The sequence below is a fragment of the Protopterus annectens genome, chromosome 8.part0 (genome assembly GCF_019279795.1).
Source record: "Protopterus annectens isolate FY-2018-M chromosome 8.part0, PAN1.0, whole genome shotgun sequence".
Lineage (NCBI taxonomy): Eukaryota > Metazoa > Chordata > Ceratodontiformes > Protopteridae > Protopterus > Protopterus annectens.
The window spans coordinates 870724045-870742633 of NC_056741.1; the positions used below are offsets into that span (position 1 = coordinate 870724045).

General features: G+C 46.9%; 1 protein-coding gene across 1 annotated transcript in view; it reads right to left on the bottom strand.

Moving 5' to 3' along the window:
- The window catches only part of LOC122809125, a 3089885-nt gene that overhangs the window by 2449668 nt on the left and 621628 nt on the right, over nt 1-18589 (bottom strand). The gene's annotated exons all lie outside the window — the stretch shown is intronic.

An 18589-nucleotide genomic window follows, 5' to 3' on the forward strand; every position in this document is an offset into this window, starting at 1 on the left:
GTGAGGAGAGTGTGTTGAGTAGATGGAAAGAGTATTTTGAGAGGCTGATGAATGAAGAGAATGAGAGAGAGAGAGAGAGAAGGTTGGATGATGTGGGGATAGTGAATCAGGAAGTGAAACAGATTAGCAAGTAGGAAGTAAGGACAACCATGAAGAGGATGAAGAATGGAAAGGCTGTTGGCCCAGATGACATCCCAATGGAAGCATGGAGGTGCTAAGGAGAAATGGCAGTGGAATTTTTAACTAGATTGTTTAATGAAATTTTGGAAAGTCAGAGGATGCCTGAGGAGTGGAGAAAAAGTGTTTTGGTACCTATCTTTAAGAATAAGGGTGATGTGAAGAGCTGCAGTAACTACAGAGGGATAAAATTGATCAGTCACAGCTTGAAGTTATGGGAGAGAGTAGTAGAAGCTAGGTTAAGAAGGGAGGTGATGATTAGTGATCAGCAGTATGGTTTCATGCCAGGAAAGAGCACTACAGATGCGATGTTTGCTCTGAGAGTGTTATTGGAGAAACACAGAGAAGGTCAGAAGGAGGTGAATTGTGTCTTTGTAGACTTGGAGAAAGCATGACAGGGTGCCTAGAGAAGAGTTGTGGTATTGTATGAGGAAGTCAAGAGTAGCAGAGAAGTATGTAAGAGTGGCACAGGATATGTACGAGGGTAGTGTGACAGTGGTGAGGACTGCAGTGGGAGTGACAGAGCCCTTTGAGGTGGCATTACATCAAGGATCAGATCTGAGTCCTTTCTTACTTGCAGTGGTGATGGACAGGTTGACAGATGAGATCAGACAGGAGGCCCCGTGGACTATGATGTTTGCAGATGACATTGTGATCTATAGTGAGAGTAGGAATCAAGTTGAGGAGACTCTGGAGAGGTGGAGATACGCTCTAGAGAGCAGAGGAATGAAGGTCAGCAGGGATAAGACAGAATATGTGTGTAAATGAGAGGGAGGGTAGAGGAATGGTGAGGATGCAGGGAGTAGAGTTGGTAAAGATGGACGAGTTTAAGTACTTGGGATCAACAGTTCAGAGTAATGGTGAATGTGGAAGAGAGGTGAAGAATAGAGAACAGGCAGGGTGGAATGGGTGGAGAAGAGTGTCAGGAGTGATTTGTGACAGACGGGTACCAGTAAGAGTGAAAGGGAAGGTCTACAAGAGGGTAGTGAGACCAGCTATGTTATATGGGTTGGAGACAATGACACTGACAAAAAGGCAGGAGTCAGAGCTGGATGTGGCAGAGTTAAAGATGTTAACATTTGCACTCGGTGTGACTAGGATGGATAGGATTAGAAATCAGTATATTAGAGGGTCAGCTCATGTTAGACAGTTTGGAGACAAAGCAAGATAGACGAGATTGCGTTGGTTTGGACATGTGCTCAGGAGGGATGATGGGGACATTGGGAAAAAGATGCTAAGGATGGAGCTGCCAGGTAAGAGGAAAAGAGGAAGGCCTAAGATAAGGTTTATGGATGTGGTGAGAGATGACATGCAGGCGGTTGGTGTGACAGAGAAAGATGCAGAGGATAGGAAGAAATGGAAAGAGATGATCCGCTGTGGTGACCCCTAACGGGAAAAGCCAAAAGATGATGATGTATATATATATATATATATATATATATATATATATATATATATATAAAAAACAGCAACATATATATAAATGCACTTTTAGCAACATAAACTTTACCTTCATCTGAAAGAAAATACACCTCAAAGGCTTTAGAATATAGTGAATGAAAGAGAAGTTACACAAAAAGGGGGATGGCGGGTGGGTAACCCAGACTGCAACAGTGAATACACTCTAACATCTACATTTATGGTAAGTGTACACAACTGTACTATGTTCTTCGTGTTTCACTGTTGCAGTCATTACATTTGGGTAGAATCCCAAAGCTATGGATGGGAGGATGGAACTTGATAGCAATAGGAGCGGCTATGAGGCCCTGCAGAACTGCAGTGGCAAAGCCTGCCCTGGATTTAGAAAACAGAGGCAAATTATAATGCTTTGTGAAGGTATGAACTGAGCTCCAAGTAGCAGCTTCTAAAATGTCTTTGGTTGGAACGCCTCTGAAAAAGGCTACTGAGGTCGAGGCAGCCCTGGTGGAATGTGACCCGATTCCCTTGGGCACAGGTTTACCATGATGCAAGTAGCAGAAACGAATGCAGTGGCTTATCCACTTGGAAACAGTCTGCTTTGATATAGCCTTCCCCTCTGATACTGAAGCAAATGCCACCAGTAGTTGCTCAGACTTTCTTAGAGATTTGGTCCTGTTTAAGTAGAATCTTAGTTGTCGGTGTACGTCCAATTAATGCAGAATCCGCTCCCCCTTGTTCTGCGGATTTGGGTAAAATGTTGGCAGGTGAATAGTTTGGTTAAGAGCCACACTGGATACCACCTTAGGCATAAGGGAAGGATTGGTCCTGACGGACACCCTGTCTGGGTAAAATGTAATAAAAGGCTCCACCGCCATGAGGGCCTGTAGCTCTGAAACCCTTCTTGCTGAAGTGATTGCCAAAAGGATAAACTTTAAATCCACAGTAGCTGCTGGTTCAAAAGGAGACAGGGTGAGTTTTTCCAGCACAAAATTGAGGTCCCATGCAGGAGTTGGTAATGATCTGGGAGGCCTAAAATTTTTGGCCCCTCTATGATACTGTTTTAGCAGAGGATGAGAAAAGATGGGAGGTTCCGTGTTGTAATGAGATGAGATGGCAGACGCATGGATTTTTGTTGAAGAAAAAGATAGGCCCTTGTCAAGCATCTCAGTCAAGTATTGTAAAATCTGAGGGATATTTGGATTTGCTGGGTCCGTTCCTTGTGCTTGGTTCCAAGCACAGAATCTCTTCAATTTATCAGCATAAGATTTTCTAGTACTAGGCCTTCTGGCTTCCAAAATGACATCCATCACAGATTTACTGAGAGGTGTTGTTTGAATTGCATGATCAGCCATGCTGCAAGGTTCAGAGTTTGGAGCCGAGTGTGCAGAATTTGACTGTTCTGCTGAGACAGTAGATGAGGTATTTGAGGCAAGTACCAAGGGGGGAGTAGAGACATATTCCTTAGAATTGGGTACCAGTGCTGGCAAGGCAAGTCCGGAGCAATAAGAATAATTTTTGTTTTTTCCTGTCTGACCTTTAGTAAGACCTTGGAGAGAAGAGGCAGAGGAGGAAAGGCGTAGACTGACAGGTTTTTCCAACTGAAGGATAGGGCATCCACTTTCCATGCTTGACTGTGATAAGTCCTTGTGCAGAATTTATCCAGTTGATAATTTTGGGGTGAGGCAAATAGATCTGTCTGGGCTCCCCAATTTCTGTGTTACCATGCTGAAGATTTGTGGATCCAGTTTCCACTCGTGCGGATCCATAAGGTTTCTGCTTAGGTCGTCTGCCAGAGTATTTTGTTTTCCTGGCAGGAATTGAGCTTGAAGATCTACTTGGTAAGTCAAGGCTGTGTTCCACAATGCCATGGCTAGTCTGCAAAGGGGGTAGGAATGTGCACCCCCCCTGCTTGTTTATGTACCACATAATTGTGGTGTTGTCCATCTTTATCAGTAGTTGTCCTGGATGAAGTAAGTCCCTGTAGGCTGTCAGGGCATTCTGAACACCTAGCATCTCTTTCTCGTTGATATGCAGATGCACTTGTTTTGGGCTCCATTTGTCCTGAATGCATCTCCCTGCCAGGTGGGCCCCCCAAGCATAGTCTGATGCGTCTGTAGTTAGGGTTTGGGTGGCAGGGGATAGAGTGAGTGACAGTCCCTTGCTTTGGTGACATGTCTCTGCCCACCAAAGAAATTCCTGTTGTAGGCAGGGAATGACAGGAATCATTGTTTCCAGATTGTGACAATGTTGACTCCATAAACTTTTTAGGTACCATTGAAGTTTCCTCATATGCAGTCTTGCATATGGAATTAGTAGAATGCAGGATGCCATGAACCCCAAAGCCTGCAGAATTTGTCTTGCAGATAACTGGGTTTTTGTTGCCATCTGTTTGAAGTATATAGTCAGTTGCCTTTGTCTGGCGTAAGGTAAGCCATCTGGGCAGTTGTATTCAAGCTTGCACCCAGGAATGTAATTTTCTGAGAGGGTACCAGTTGTGATTTCTTTTCATTTATTGTGTACCCTAGGCATGTTAGAAGCCTTTTTACAAATGCCAGATGTTGAAGAAGAATGTCCTTGTTCTCTGCTTGAATGAGACAGTCGTCCAGGTAAGGATAAATCTGTATGCTTCTTTGTCTGCAAAATGAAATTACTGGTGCCAGGCACTTTGTAAAGACCTTGGGCGCAGTAGAAAAGCCAAAGGGCAGTGCAGAGAATTGGTAATGCATAAAACCTGCCTTGAAGTGGAGGTATCTTCTGCACGATTCCCTTATTGGGATATGCAGGTATGCCTCTTTTAAGTCTAGAGTCACTAACCAAGCGTTCCTGCCCAGCATAGGCAGTAGCTGTCGTAAAGTCAGCATTTTGAATTTGGAATGTCCAGGAATGTGTTCATAATCGACAAGTCCAGAATTGGACGCCAGGCATTGTCTTTTCTGGGTACCAGGAACAGTCTTGAATAAAAACCTTGTCCTTTTTCCTGTTCTGGTACTGGCTGAATAGCCCCATATCCTTGAGGGATGTAACTTGTTTCTGAGCCTCTACCCATTGATTTTGTGGCAGATCTGGCCAACCGTTTTTAAAGTATGGAAATGAAATTTGTACCCCTGGGATACTATGTTTATTACCCACTTGTCCTGGGTAATTAACTGCCAATTTTGAGCATGAAGTGCTAATTTTCCCCCAAGGGGGCTGCCAAAAGATAAGTGCTTGGTGATGGTAGAAGGAAGTCATTGAGACTGCTTACTGTAGGGTTGTGCTTTGTTTCCTCCAGATTTGGAGGAGGCGGCACCCCATTGCTTTGACCTGTAAGAACCCTGCGATTGGTATCTAGAGCCTTTTGAGCACCTGGATTTGCCTTGAGAGGCTCTGTTGGACACAGGAAAGGACCAATTTTTAGTAGGCCAGTGCCTACTGAATCTGGGTGGCTGCACTTGTAAGAAATCTTTTACAGTTTGCATAGATTTAGCTTTGTCTTACATTTTCTTTAAAACCTCTTCTGCCTTATTACCAGAGTATCATGCTGTAAAGGGGCATCCAACAATTTAGCTTTAACATGATCAGGCAGATTCTGCTCCTTGAGCCAGGCATGCCTTCTAATCACAGCTCACTCAGTAACTGCGGCCCTGCAAGAGGCCTCCAAAGAATCAAAACCATACTGCAAAGTATGTTTTCCAACCTGTTCTGCTGCATGTAATATTTCCTGTAATTCTTTATTTTCCACACAATCAGAAATCAACATAATTTTCTGTTTCAATAAGCCCATAACATGCTGTTGATATTTAAGCATATGAAACTGGCAGTTTAAGGCCCTAATTGCCAAGGTTGCAGACGTATAAACTTGCTTTCCCCATCTATCCAGCGCCCTGGAGTCTCTATCGGAGGGGGTAGGGTTTTTGGCTGTAGAGGCCTTTACACCTTTGGGACCCTGTGAGATAGTTTCAGGGTCAGCAACAGGTATTTTGAATATAAATTTGTGGGAATCAGAAACCCTGTAATATCTGTCGGGCTTACTAGGAGCCGGAGGTAGGGAATCAGGAACCATGCTTGATTCCGAAAACACATCATCAACAATGTCTAACAGAGGAGGTATAGCCAAAGGCCTAGAAATCCTGATTCTCCCAATGAAAATGTTCCCTTAAAGTATGCAAGGTTTCTCCAAAAGAATAATTCTCAGGAGGAGACGCAGATGGGACAGATTGTTCTGCATCTGAATCCTCACAGGGTGGTATAGAAAAATTCCTGATCAGAAGAAGAATCAGAAGAAACAGAAACCTGATCTGAAGATTCATAATCAGTGTCTTTCCTAGGCCTCTTAGCAGGGGGGGGGTTAAGAACCCCTGATCAAGGTAATTAAGTCCTCAGCCATTTTGATCATCTGTTTTTCAGGCAAAGGGGCCTTGATCACGTGGCTCATGCGTCATTTTTTTTAGACTTAGATGTTTTCTTATCTTGTTTTTGAAGCTGGCGTCGGTTTTATATAAAAATGTTGAGGTCTGAAAATGAGAAGTTATGTACCTACCATAACGTTCCATGTTAGTTGTCTTCTCTCGCCTTCTTTCTTGCTGGATGGGTTCGGAGCCGATCCTCGGCTCCGACTCGGCCACTTAGTAAAGCTCGAGAGCTTATTTTACCGGCTCGAGGCAACCCTATATCCCATGATGCTAGGCGATAACTCCCCAGATCTCGTTTGGAAGCTGAATAACCTAGCATAGGCCAATAAAACAAAATCCTCCAACTGGAAGGAGGAGGAAGAGGGATAAAAACCCCCAAAGATAATTATCTATCTTCATTCTTGCTGGATGGGACCGCGTCCCTAGCACCTTCATCCTGGGTGGCTCATTGGAACAGACTCTTAAGAATTGTTGAACCAAATGTTGCTCTGTTCCTGGAGGCCATGTCCAATTTGTAATGCGAAACAAAGGTATGAGGAGAGGCCCATGTGGCTGCCGCACAGATAGTGTCTATTGGTAGTCTAGCTTGAAAAGCTGTAGATGTAGCTAGTGCTCTAGTTGAATGGGCTTTTGGCTTAGAAGTTAATTCCCTGCCTCTGAGTTGATAAATAGATGTAATCACAGAAGACAGCCACCTAGACAGGGTTACCTTGGAAACAGGAAGGCCTTTCTTATTTTCTGGGTACGATAAAAACAGTTGATCAGACTTCCTTATTTGTTTGGTTCTATCCAAATAGTATCGGAGCTGGCGGTGAACATCTAGATAATGTAGCTTTTGCTCCGCTCTATTAGTATAGTTTGGGAAAAAACTGGGAGATCAATTGATTAATTTAAATTTGTCTGCGAAGCCACCTTGGGTAAGAAGGATGGATTAGTCCTTAGAGAAACTCTGTCTTTATGGAAGATTAAGTAGGGAGGACGAATGCAGAGGGCGTGAAGCTCTGATACTCTCCTAGCAGAAGTAATGGCGACTAGGAAGAGTGTCTTCAAGGAAAGAAATTTCAATGAACAGGAGACCGCAGGTTCAAAGGGGGGGAGAATCAAGGATGTTAAGACTAAATTAAGATCCCACTGAGGTGGAGGGTCTTTGATCGGAGGCTTAAGTAAATATACACCTGTAAGGAAGGCTTTGCAAAGCTTATTGGACATGATGCTGTGGTCCGATAAGCCTGTATGAAAATTCAATATGGCTGCCAACTGAACCATTACTGTAGAGGCAGAAGACCTTGAATGAAAAATTTTGGCTAGGAAGTCTAAGACCGAATGAATTGGGGCAGTAAAGGGATCTATATTCCTTGCCTTTGCCCAGAAGAAGAAACGTTTCCATTTACTAGTGTAAATCCTTCTGGTGGAAGATTTAAGGGAAGCTACTATGATATCCCGGACGGGATTAGAAATCATAGGAAGCCTAGCTAAGGACAGAAGTGGAGCAACCAAGCAGTGAGGTTGACAGAATGTAGGGATTGGTGCAGCTGCCCTGACTGATGGGTCAACAGATCTGGAACTGGGTCCAGATGCCAAGGCTGTACCAAAAGATAATGATGTAGGAACGGAAACCATATCTGTCGAGGCCAATAAGGGGTAATGAGAATCAACTTGGCTCTCATGGCGGTTGCTTTCTGAATTACTTGTGGGATTAGAGGAAAAGGTGGAAAGGCATAGAGAACTCCCCGAGGCCAATCTTGGACTAGAGCGTCTCTGAGGGGATGGCCTGGAAGGGGGAAGAGGGTGAAGAAGTCGGGGCATTTGCTGTTTTGGGGTGTAGCAAAAAGATCGCAGCAAGGAAGGCCCCACTTCTGAAAAATCTCTTCCGCTACCGATTGTTTGAGAGACCACTCGTGTGGCATGAGTATAGCTCTGCTCAAGCTGTCTGCTATGATGTTGGACTTCTCGGGGATATGCGTTGCTATCAGAAACCGCTGAGAGGAGATCGCCCATTGCCAAAGTCTGAGTGCCTCTCGACACAGGGGATAGGACTTAGTTCCGCCTTGCTTGTTGATATACCACACTACGTTTGGATTGCAATAGTTCCTAGGGGAAGAGAGTCGTGGAGGGCTTGCAACGTTAAAAGCACTGCTCTCATCTCTAGGATATTTATGTGCAGGTGGCGCTCGAAAGGTTGCCAAGTGCCATGGACCATCCTGCCCTGAAAATGCCCCCCCCCCCACCCGATCAGGGAGGCGTCCGATGTCACCGTGGCGACCGGGGCGGGAGGAACAAAGGGTCTGCCCTGATGGACTTGAGGGGACAATATCCACCAGGACAGATGACTTTTGCAAGTTTGAGTTATCATGATCTTGTGGTGCATGGAGAGTTGCTGAAAAGACCATTGGGCGAAAAGCATCCACTGTAGAAGACGCATGTAAAAACGTGCAAGGGGAAGAAGTGTTATGGCGGCCGCTATAAGACCCAATACTTTCAGGACATACCTGGCCTGAATTTTGTCGCTCTGAAGAAGAACATGGACATGGTTTTGAATATCTAAGACCCTTTGATCAGTTAACTTTGCTGAAAGTTGTATGGTATTCAAGTTGGCGCCTATAAAGGTAATAGACTGACAAGGCGACAAGGCAGACATTTCGAAATTTAAAGAGATTCCTAGCCCTCTGCAAATGTGAATGGTGTAAGCTCTGGCTTGGAGAAGTTGATGCCTGGTGGTGGCAGTGAGGAGCCAGTCGTCTAGATATGGAAACACCTGGAATCCTTGCCGTCTCAGGTGAGCCGTAACCACTGCCATACATTTGGTGAACACTCTGGGGGCTGTAGTGAGACCAAAGGGCAGGGCTCTGAATTGGTAGTGACTGGCCCCCAGCCGAAAGCGGAGAAACCTTCTGGAGCGCCTGTGAATTTTTATGTGATAGTACACATCCTGAAGGTCCACGGAGCACATCCAATTGTCCTTGCCCAGAAAGGGCAGAATGGACTGTAGCATGACATCCAGAATCTTGTTCTCTTTACAAACTTGTTTAGTTTGCTGAGATCTAATATTGGTCTCCAGTCCCCTGTCTTTTTCGGTACCAAAAAGAACCTCGAGTAGATTCTGGATCCTAGTTGGTCTGCTGGGACTGGCTGGATGGCCCTTTTTGCTAGCAGTTTTGATATTTCTGATACTGCTAGTTCCCTTAGACCGGTTGGAACGTCTGGAAGGGTTCCCTTTTGCTGAATTGGGGTTTGGATAAAGGGAATTTTGTAACCCTCGGATATGATTGACTGTACCCATTTGTCTTGAGTAAGGGAAAGCCAGGCTATTGGGTACAGCGACAATCTTCCCCCGACTGCCTCCGAAGGTGGACAATCGGGCAACATCTCAGGGATGCTGGAAGGGTTTGTCAGAGAGAGGCTCCCTGCTACCCTGGTTCTGCGGACCCCCTCTACCCCTAGGGCGGCGTCTGTTGTTGTTATCCCCTCTGCCTCTGGGGGTAAACTGACCTCTTGCGTTAGGCGTGACTCCTTGAGATTTGCGGAACCACATTTTCCCACCCTTCTGACCCTTAGGGTATGGTCTTGAAGGGGTGGAGAAACGGACTCCTACGGCAGAAAGAGTCTTGCCATCTTGTTCGCATCTGGTCAAGGTGTCTTTCACTTGAGGTCCGAACAAAGCAGAACCATGAAAAGGGGAATTTGTGAAGGACGCCTTATTTATTTTATTTATTTATTTATTTGCAGTTGGTTTACCAGGGTAGTCCATTGGGCCAAAAAGAGCCTGTTTTCAATGGAGTCCTGGGGAGAAAAGCTCCAAGAAACAAACAAACTAGGTACAAAACAATAGATTGCTAATAAAAATAATACAATTGTAAAAGATACAAACATTTGAGTTCAAAAATTGAAAGGGCCTTGAAAGGGTCCGCGAAATTACACAGCCGCATCCAGGTGTGACGCCTTAAGGCCACTCCTGTGCCTGCGGCCCTACTCGCTCCATCGGCTGCATATGAAATTAGACGCATGGAGGACTTAACAATCAAGTTCAGGGTTCCAAGCTGTGAGATTATTTTATCCTGGGACCCAGCAGCTGATGGATCCTGTAATACTTCTCCCAACTCTTTGAGAATATCTCTCTGAAGGCGGGTGAAGTGACACAAGTAATTCAGCGACTGCATGGCAAAGGTCGCTTAAGAAAACATCTGCTTACCGTACCTATCCATGGTCCTAGAATCCTTATTAGGAGGATGGATAGGTACTGAAGGATCAGCTAGTTCCTTCTTGGTGGCTGCAGCCACCACCATGGCATCCGCCGGTACACCTTTTGTTAGGAATTGCTTGTCAACTGGTGCTGTGATGAATTTAGATGGCCTCCGAGGGGTGGGTTCCAACGAATCCAGGGCCAACCACGCCTTCCGAGCCACTACTTCCATAAGGGGGTCGAAAGGCAGAGACACCAAGGAGGTGGAGGGTCGAGAACCAAACGACTCCAGGTACACCGACTCATCCTCGGAAGGATTAAGGGAAGACCAGTTCCCCCTCTGCTTCAGGATTTCTAGGATGTCTGAGAAAGAGACATCCTCAGAGGGGGACTTTGGGGATCCCTCCGACTCATCCAAGTCGGTGTCAGATGTAATGGACTCAGGGGAGTCCACATGCTTCCTCTTACATGTCCTCTTACGCGGAGGCTCCGCTGACAGGTCAGGAGAAGCCTCGGAAGAGGAAGAAATTCCCAGTGGGGAAACCTGAGGCGTTGGATCTCTGGGTCCAGGAGCAAGAGAGTGGGAAGAGACATCAGCAGGCACTGTAGTGGGAGGAGCTGATGGAGCTGACCGCTAACTATGCCCAGGGGCTAGTACGCTCCTCATCACCTCGAATGCTCCCCTATCAGAAAGGCCAGAGGGCCCCCGCTCCGATGAGGTAGGAACCCCAGGCCGCACAGACAGGGAAGGCTCCAAGGCCGATGTCGGGGCCAAGCTCACCAGCGCCGACGCTCCGAGAGGGAGAACGGGGTCGGACAATGGTCCGATGCCACTCGCCCCCTCGGAGCTGACGAGAGAGATCAGGTGCCCAGATCCGTCCAATGAAGGTATCAAGGAGGAGATCGGAGCGGAAGACGAAGGAGCCGAAGGGGGAGGTATCTGCTCCGACGCCACAACAGTCACGGCTCCGAGGAGCTCCGGCTCCAAACTCTGAGGGAGAAGCGAAGGAGGAAAATTAGGTGGAGTCGTAATAGATACCGTCTGATGAGATGGGCTAGAGATCATCTGGGCCAATGCCTGAGACTTTAACAGCCTACTTACCACTCTCTCAAGGTCGTGATCTGAAAGTCTGGACGACCGAGAAGATCAGCTCCGATGTCTCCGCTCAGACAGCAGGGGAGACCTCGGAGCCGAATGGATGGACTCCAATGAAGGGGATTTTGACCTCTTCTTAGATGGAGCCAACGGAGCAGAGGACACGTCGGCTCCAGCCGGAGCAGACAGTGAAAGCATGGGCTCAGAGGTATCAGCACCGAGTGGTGCTGAGACCGGAACCTGTGACTCAAAGGGATCGGCTCCAGCCGGAGCCGATCTAGGCACAGACAAGGAGCCAGCAGCCGAAGGCTTAGTACTTGGAGCCGACGGTTTTGCTGGTTTCGAAGGCCTCCCCGATGCAGACTTAGTCGGGGAGCCCTCTGGCTTTAACAAGCCCCTCAGTATAAGTTTGTTCCTGCGCTCCTGCAGGACTCTTGGACTGAATGCATGACATACTGAACAAGAGTCCTGCAGGTGCAGGGGTCCCAGGCAGTAAACACAAGAAGTGTGACCGTCTGTCAGAGACATTTTCTGACAGCACGAGTCACACTTCTTAAAGCCTGAGGACCTTAGTTTCCTTTGGTTCCTTCGACATAACAGTGTCGAGGGTTCACAAAGGTAAGAGAAAAACACACACACACTCAAAAAACTATAAATTAGCAATAAAAATGTTAATAGGGATACTGACACACCCAAACACTCCACAGGATCCCTAAGAAAAATTAGGAAAGGGGCAGGCTTAAGGCCTAACCTAAGAGTGGAGGGGGAGGGATATAAGGGATAAAAAGGGAAGGTATAAAACAGTAATGGAGTTAAAGGTAGTTGCTAACTATTGAAAAGAAACTAGGTGAAAAATTAACTCAAAAGGGTGACTGAACACTATATAGAGATATATATATATATATATATATATATAAAGACTTACCAGGAGCCGGTAAAAAAACGCACCTCGCAAGCGAAAGCGGCAAACGAGATCTAGGGAGTTATCGCCTAGCATCATGGGATATAGGGTTGCCTCAAGCCGGTAAAATAAGCTCTCGAGCTTTAGTAAGTGGCCGATTCGGAGCCGAGGATCGGCTCTGAACCCATCCAGCAAGAATGAAGGCGAGATTGACAACTTAACATCACCCTCAGAAGCCAGTGCCTGCTCAGCGGCTCCGGACCCATCCAAGAGTGAGACATCCGTGGGTTCAATACTCTGAGAATCCCATGGCATAACGGACTCCGCATGGGTCTCGGTAGAGGCCTGCGACTCAAAAGTAGCAGGTATCAGAGGCTGCGAAAGCGCCTCACTGAGTACCAGTGAACCGGCGACTGGCATAGGAGATGCTTCATCGGTTTTGGACCTCGACGGTCTGTCTCGTTTTCTTTGCTTTTTTTGTGAACTCCGGTAGTCTGATTGCTAACCAATGACATCTCAGGGTAATTAAATCTGGATCCAAAGTATTTTGAAGCAAAAATATACAGACGCTTAATAGTGCGTTGGTTAAATCTAGCACAAAACCGACAGCAAGGCACGTTATGATCTTGGCCTAGGCAAGGAATACAGTACAAATGAAAATCCTTATGAGGTATTTTCTTCCCCCAAGTAATGCAATTATTAACTTTTACTGACATCGGTAAGGAGCAAGAAAAAGTTTCCCAAAGGGGTACTTAGCTTTAGTTGAAGACTTCAGTTCTGAAACTCGAATGCAAAAATGTCAAGAGTCGGCCGACCGGCACTTGCGAACTGTTTCTGCTTCGGGCACCGCGCGGCAAGAAAGACTGAATAAAATGGCATCGGCTGCATGTTTTATACCCCTGACGACCTGACGTCATTGGAAGAGGAGACAGCAACCGAAGCAGGACCCAATACTTTGTTATTCAGGCCGACCGAGGGCAAACTGCCAGCAGATTACCCAAATGTAATGACTGCAACAGTGAAACATGAAGAACATCTGAGCCCCAATGAAGTTGAGGACTTGTAATAGATCTAATTGGGACTTGTTGAGATTTATGGTTATGGCTAGCTGGTAGGCAGTCTTGAGAAGAAGATCCCTCGTTTGACAGAGTTGATACCTGAATGGAGTTGAAAGGAGCCAATCGTTCAAGTAGGGAAAGACCTGGAAACCCTAGAGCCTCAAGTGAGCAGTCACCATTGCCATCACTTTGGTGAACACCATGGGGGTGGTGGAGAGACCAAAGGGGAGTGCTCCTAACTGACAATGACTGGCTCCTAGCCAGAAGCGGAGGAACAGTGCACCTGAGGTCCATCGAGCACATCCAGTCATTTATCTGCAGAAAAGCAGAATGGATTGGAGACTTACCATCCAGAATTTTGCCTTGGCAAATTACAGGATTAGGGATGAAGGAGCGAGGATGGGTTTTAAGTCCCCCATTTTCTTTGGCACCAAAAAGAAAGGAAAGTTGTGTAAAATCTTACCATAACCATACATGTCCTCTTCCATGTTGCAGTATTCTACATGTGGGTTTACCCTTCTTCCGGCCAGGATTCAAAAGATTTTGAGTCCCTCTAGGTGCGTTGGACGTCAGACGTGGCAGCAGGAACATGGGCCATAAATGTGACATCTGCACACACCAGCCCTCAGAACCTAAAAAGTCCCAGTCAGAGCCAGTCCTATAAGGGCATAGCCTATCCAGTGTCACCCAGGAGAGCAAGTGCAACCTGACAGGAGGGGAAGGAGGGAGGGAAGGAATACTGCAACATGGAAGAGAAGGACATCTATGGTTATGGTAAAATTTTACACAACTTTATTCCTTCTATTCCAATGTTTCAGCATTCTACATGTGGGTGAGTACCAATGCTCAGTGAGAACTGGGTGGTGACCTAGAAGATCTTTCTAGGAATCCGTGCAGAATAGCCCTGGTAATCCCCGCCCTAACTCTGGAGACATGGTCTAGTTGTAGTGTTTGCTGAAGGTGTGCAGAGAGGACCAAGTGGCTGCCTCAAGTACGGTGCTGATATCTAGCCCTTTAAAGAAGGCTACAGAAGAGGCCATTGCTTTGGAGGAGTGGGCTTTGACATTGCCCTGCAAGGTCTTCCCATGGTGAAGATAACAGAAGGAAATGGCCCTAGAGATCCAGGCCGATATGGTCTGTTTGGTCACCACTTTCCACAGAGCCCTGTAGTGGAAGCAGTCAAACAACTGGTCTGATTTCCTAATGGGCTTGATTTTACATAGGTAAAACCTAAGTTGCCTGTGGACATCAAGGGAATGAAATACTTTCCTCACTATCCCCCTGTGGGTTGGGAAAAAAGGTAGGCAGGTAAATGGTCTGGTTCAAGGATAGGTCATTCATTACTTTGGGTGTGAATGATGGATTGGTCCTGAGAGTCACCCTGTCAAGGTGAAAGACTAAGGAGTGTGGTGTAGCCATAAGAGCTTGCAGCTCTGAGACCCTTCTGGCTGAGGTCAGAACTACCAACAAAACAGTTTTCCATGTGCAAAATGTTAAGGGAACTTTGTCTGCAGGCTCAAAGGGGGCTAAAGTGAGCTTCTCTAATACACAGTTAAGGTCCTGGGGGGGGGGGGGGTTCTGGGTGGTCACAAGTGTAGTACCCCTTTGAGAAAAACAGGAAGAAATTGCAGACAAATGTGCTTTTAAGAGGATAAGCCAGTCCTGTCTGCATTAGTTCACACAGGTAAGACAGGATTTAAAGAATGCCATTTTCCAATGGGTCCAACTGTCTTTTGTGACTCCAAATAGAAAAACTTTTCCACTTCGAAAGATAGGATTTTTTTTGTGTTGGGTTTGCTGGCCTCTTGCAGGACATTTAGCACGTCCTCGTTGTACAAGTTTCTGAAGGGGATCTGAATCCCATCAGCCACAGGGTGAGTTACAGGGATTGCCACTGTGGTTGAATCCGAGTCCCCTTGTGCTGTGTGAGCAGGTCCACTGAGGGGGGTAACTTGTGGAGACTGCCCTTGGACAAATGAAGGAGGAGGGGGAACCAGTGCTGTCTAGGCAAGTAGGGAGTCACCAGCAAGAGTTTTGGGGAATCCGGCTGAATTTTCAGCAGTAGCCTCAGAATCAAGGGGAAGGGGGGAATGCATACAGAAATTTCCCCTTCCAGGTCTCTGAGAAGGCATCAGTTGCCAGTGCCTTGGGATCGGGTGTCCTGGTGCAGTAACCAGGGAGTTGCCTTTTTATGGAGGATGCAAACTGATCTATTTGAGGTATACCCCCACCTGTGGACAAGATTCAGAAAAAACTTTGCTCTGAAGCATCCATTTGTGGTTGTTTGAGATGGTCCTGCTTAGGTGATCTTCCTGGGAGTTGCGCAGGGAGGGTATGTAGGCTATTGGGCAATTCCCTGTGAGGTTGCCATATCCCACACCTACAGAGCTAGTCTGCACAGGAGGTAAGATTTTGTGCCTCCCTGTTTGTTGAGATACCACAGGACTGTGGTGTTGTCCATGAATATCTTGAGAGGACCTTTCTCTAGATAGGGTAGGAAGGCCTGAAGAGCAAGAAGGATTGCTCTAATTTCTCTGACGTTTTTGTGTTCTAGCCTGTATGTCCCCAAACCTAGCACTTTTCTTAGTCCTAGGGTTGCTCCTAATCCCAGATCTGAGGCATCTGTATGCATAGTCTGGGAGGGTGTGGGTGTTTAAAGAGGGAGGCCTGGGTTTTCTTGGTCACCTGATCCACCCACCATTGCAATTCCTGCTTCAAGCAGGAAAGGACGGGAACTCTGAAGTCCAGGGGATGAGTGTGTTGAGGCCACACTGACCGAAGATACCACTGTAGTTTCCTCATGTGCAGTCTCGCTAAGGGCAACATGGGTATGGTGGCTGCCATGTAAACCAAAAGTTTTAGAAATTGCCTTGCTGTCAATTCTGAAGATTGAAGGGCTTTCCAGCAGGTTGTGTGACAGGGACACCACCTTCTCTGGTGGTAGGAAGGCATTCATAAGGTTTGTCCGGATTCTGCAGCCCAGGAATGTCCTGTGTGGGCTCCAGGTGAGAATTTGGTAAGTTTATAAGGAAACCCAGAGACTACAGGAGGAGCAGAAGGGCCTGGGTGTGAAGAAAGAGAGTCTTCTGAACAGGTGCCTGAATTAAAAGGCCGTCTAGGTAGAGAAATACTTGGATGCCCTTTGTCCTGCAATAAGCGATGACTGGAGTGAGACATTTTGTGAATACCCTGGGAGAAGTGGAAAGCCCAAAGGGCAAAGCACAAAACTGAAAATGTGATGAGCCTGCCAGAAATCTGAGATATTTCTTGAAGGTGGGCTTTATTGGTATGTGGAGGTAGTCCATCCTTTATGTCTAGGTTGGCATAAATCCTTGGGGTAGGAGGAGGGGGAAGAGGGAAGCAGGAGTGAGCATTCTGAAGGAAGGAACCTTTAGAAAGGGGTTGAGATGAGAGAGGTCTAGGAAAGGTCTCCATAGTCCATCTTTTTCGGGATACCAGAAATATTCTGGAGTAGAATCCTTTTCTTTTTGATTCTGTAGGCACTTTTTCCTATAGTGCCTTGTATTAGTACGGTTTGCAGTACCTATCTTAAGAGGTGTAGCCGACTGGTAGGAGGCTGAAGCATGCCCAGTCTTGTTGGGGGGGGGGGGGGGTTTCAGGTCAAAGTTACCATTCTGTATGATGGACAGAGCCCATTTGTCTGAGGTAATGAGAGACCACACAGGGAGACAGTGAGAAAGATGGGGAGACAGAGAGAGGGATGCAGAAGGGGTAGGAAGAGATTGGCAGGCAGTCAGACACTACCCTGCCCTATCTGGAAAGGGAGGCCTTTAGGTGGAGGAAGGAAAAGTTCTACTCAGAGGGGGTTGTCTTTTAGGCAGTTTCCTGGACCTAGGAAGGAGCCAAAGGCCTACAGGTTTTTCTGATGAATTATGTCTTGGCCAGGTAGTTCCTGTGGAACTTGGGGATGGGCGAGACTAGCAGGTGCTTAAGGTCCTGCAATTCCTTGTCTTTTGCTGCAAGGACTTAAAGAGGTCAGCCACTTTCCCACCAAAAAGGGCAGAGTGATCCAAAGGAGCATCAATAAGTTTGGCAATGAAGTCATCAGGGAGGGGCTAAAGGCGTAGCCAAGAATATCTTCTTACTGCAGAAGCTGATGCAGCTGACCTGGCTGAGGCGTCTGCTGCATCTTAAGGAGTGTCTATCACCCAAGAGGTGAGAGGTAGCAGGGAGGTTAAAGAGGCTTTGGCTGCACAATCTGGGATGTCAGCTAATTCCTTAGCGGCCTTGTCCAGTAATGCTAAGAAATGCTTGGTCATGTGAGTTTGGTAGTTAGTGGCCCTGAATGACAAGGTGGCAGAAGTGCATATTTTCTTGCTGAACCTTTCCATTGTCTTGCTGTCCTTGTACGCTGGAAGAATGGCAGTGGTAGGGAGCAGCTTTGATGCCCTATCAGTAGAAATGGAGATAGTGGCTGTGTCAGCTGAAGGGCATTTAATCAGAAATTTCTGTCTCAGGGACTTTGTAAAGTTTATCTGCTCTCCGAGGGGCTGGAGGCTGGGAGTCAAGGTTGATGGAAGCAGAGGCAAAGGCATACAGGAAGGCTGGCTAAATGGGGGGAATAGCAGAAGGACTGGGGGAGTCCATCTGTAGAAGGTCATAAAACCTCTTTTGTACTTCTGTCATATCTGAGGCTTTCCACTTAAAGTCTTTCATCATGTTGGTAGTCTCCCCAAAGATTAAATCTTCCAATACGGAGTCAAGCTCAACAGGGCCTTCTTCTGGAGATCCATATCCAGGGGGGGGGGGGATCCGAGAGGCATAAGAGAGGGAATCCTCTGAGGAATCAGACAGTTCCTCCTCCTCCAAAATATTCTACCCTCCTTTCAGGAATTAGAGGTCTAGGACTTAGAAGGGGAGGCACACTGGTAGGGGGTCCATTTAGTAGGCAGGCTAAAGGCCATGAAGGCATTAAATAAACAATAGCTGAAGGCCTGCCAATTGGGGATGCTTTCAGAAGCAGGAGATAAATGTTTTGTTTATTCTTGAGGCCTAGCTGGCGTCTGGCTGGTGGAAGGCCTCAGAGCAGGCATAGGGGTGACGGCTGCAGAATCTGACGTAACCATAGAAAGTGGTAGTCCCCCCCCCCCCCGGGTCTAAGGTAGATGCCGGTAAAGCCTCTAAGGATGTGCCATCCGCTCGAGATTGTGTGGCTTCCTCTGAGGTACCTGCTTTATCCACACTGGCAGAAGCTGAATCCTCGGTCAAACCGATGTCGGCCACAGACTGAGGAACTGTCGGTAGAGGTGCAGCTGAAGGAGGCAGCAAGGTCTTGGCACTCTTTCATGGCAGTTCAGACGGGGTAAAGGACGCGGACTCCATCCCTAACACTATTTGTTTTAATTG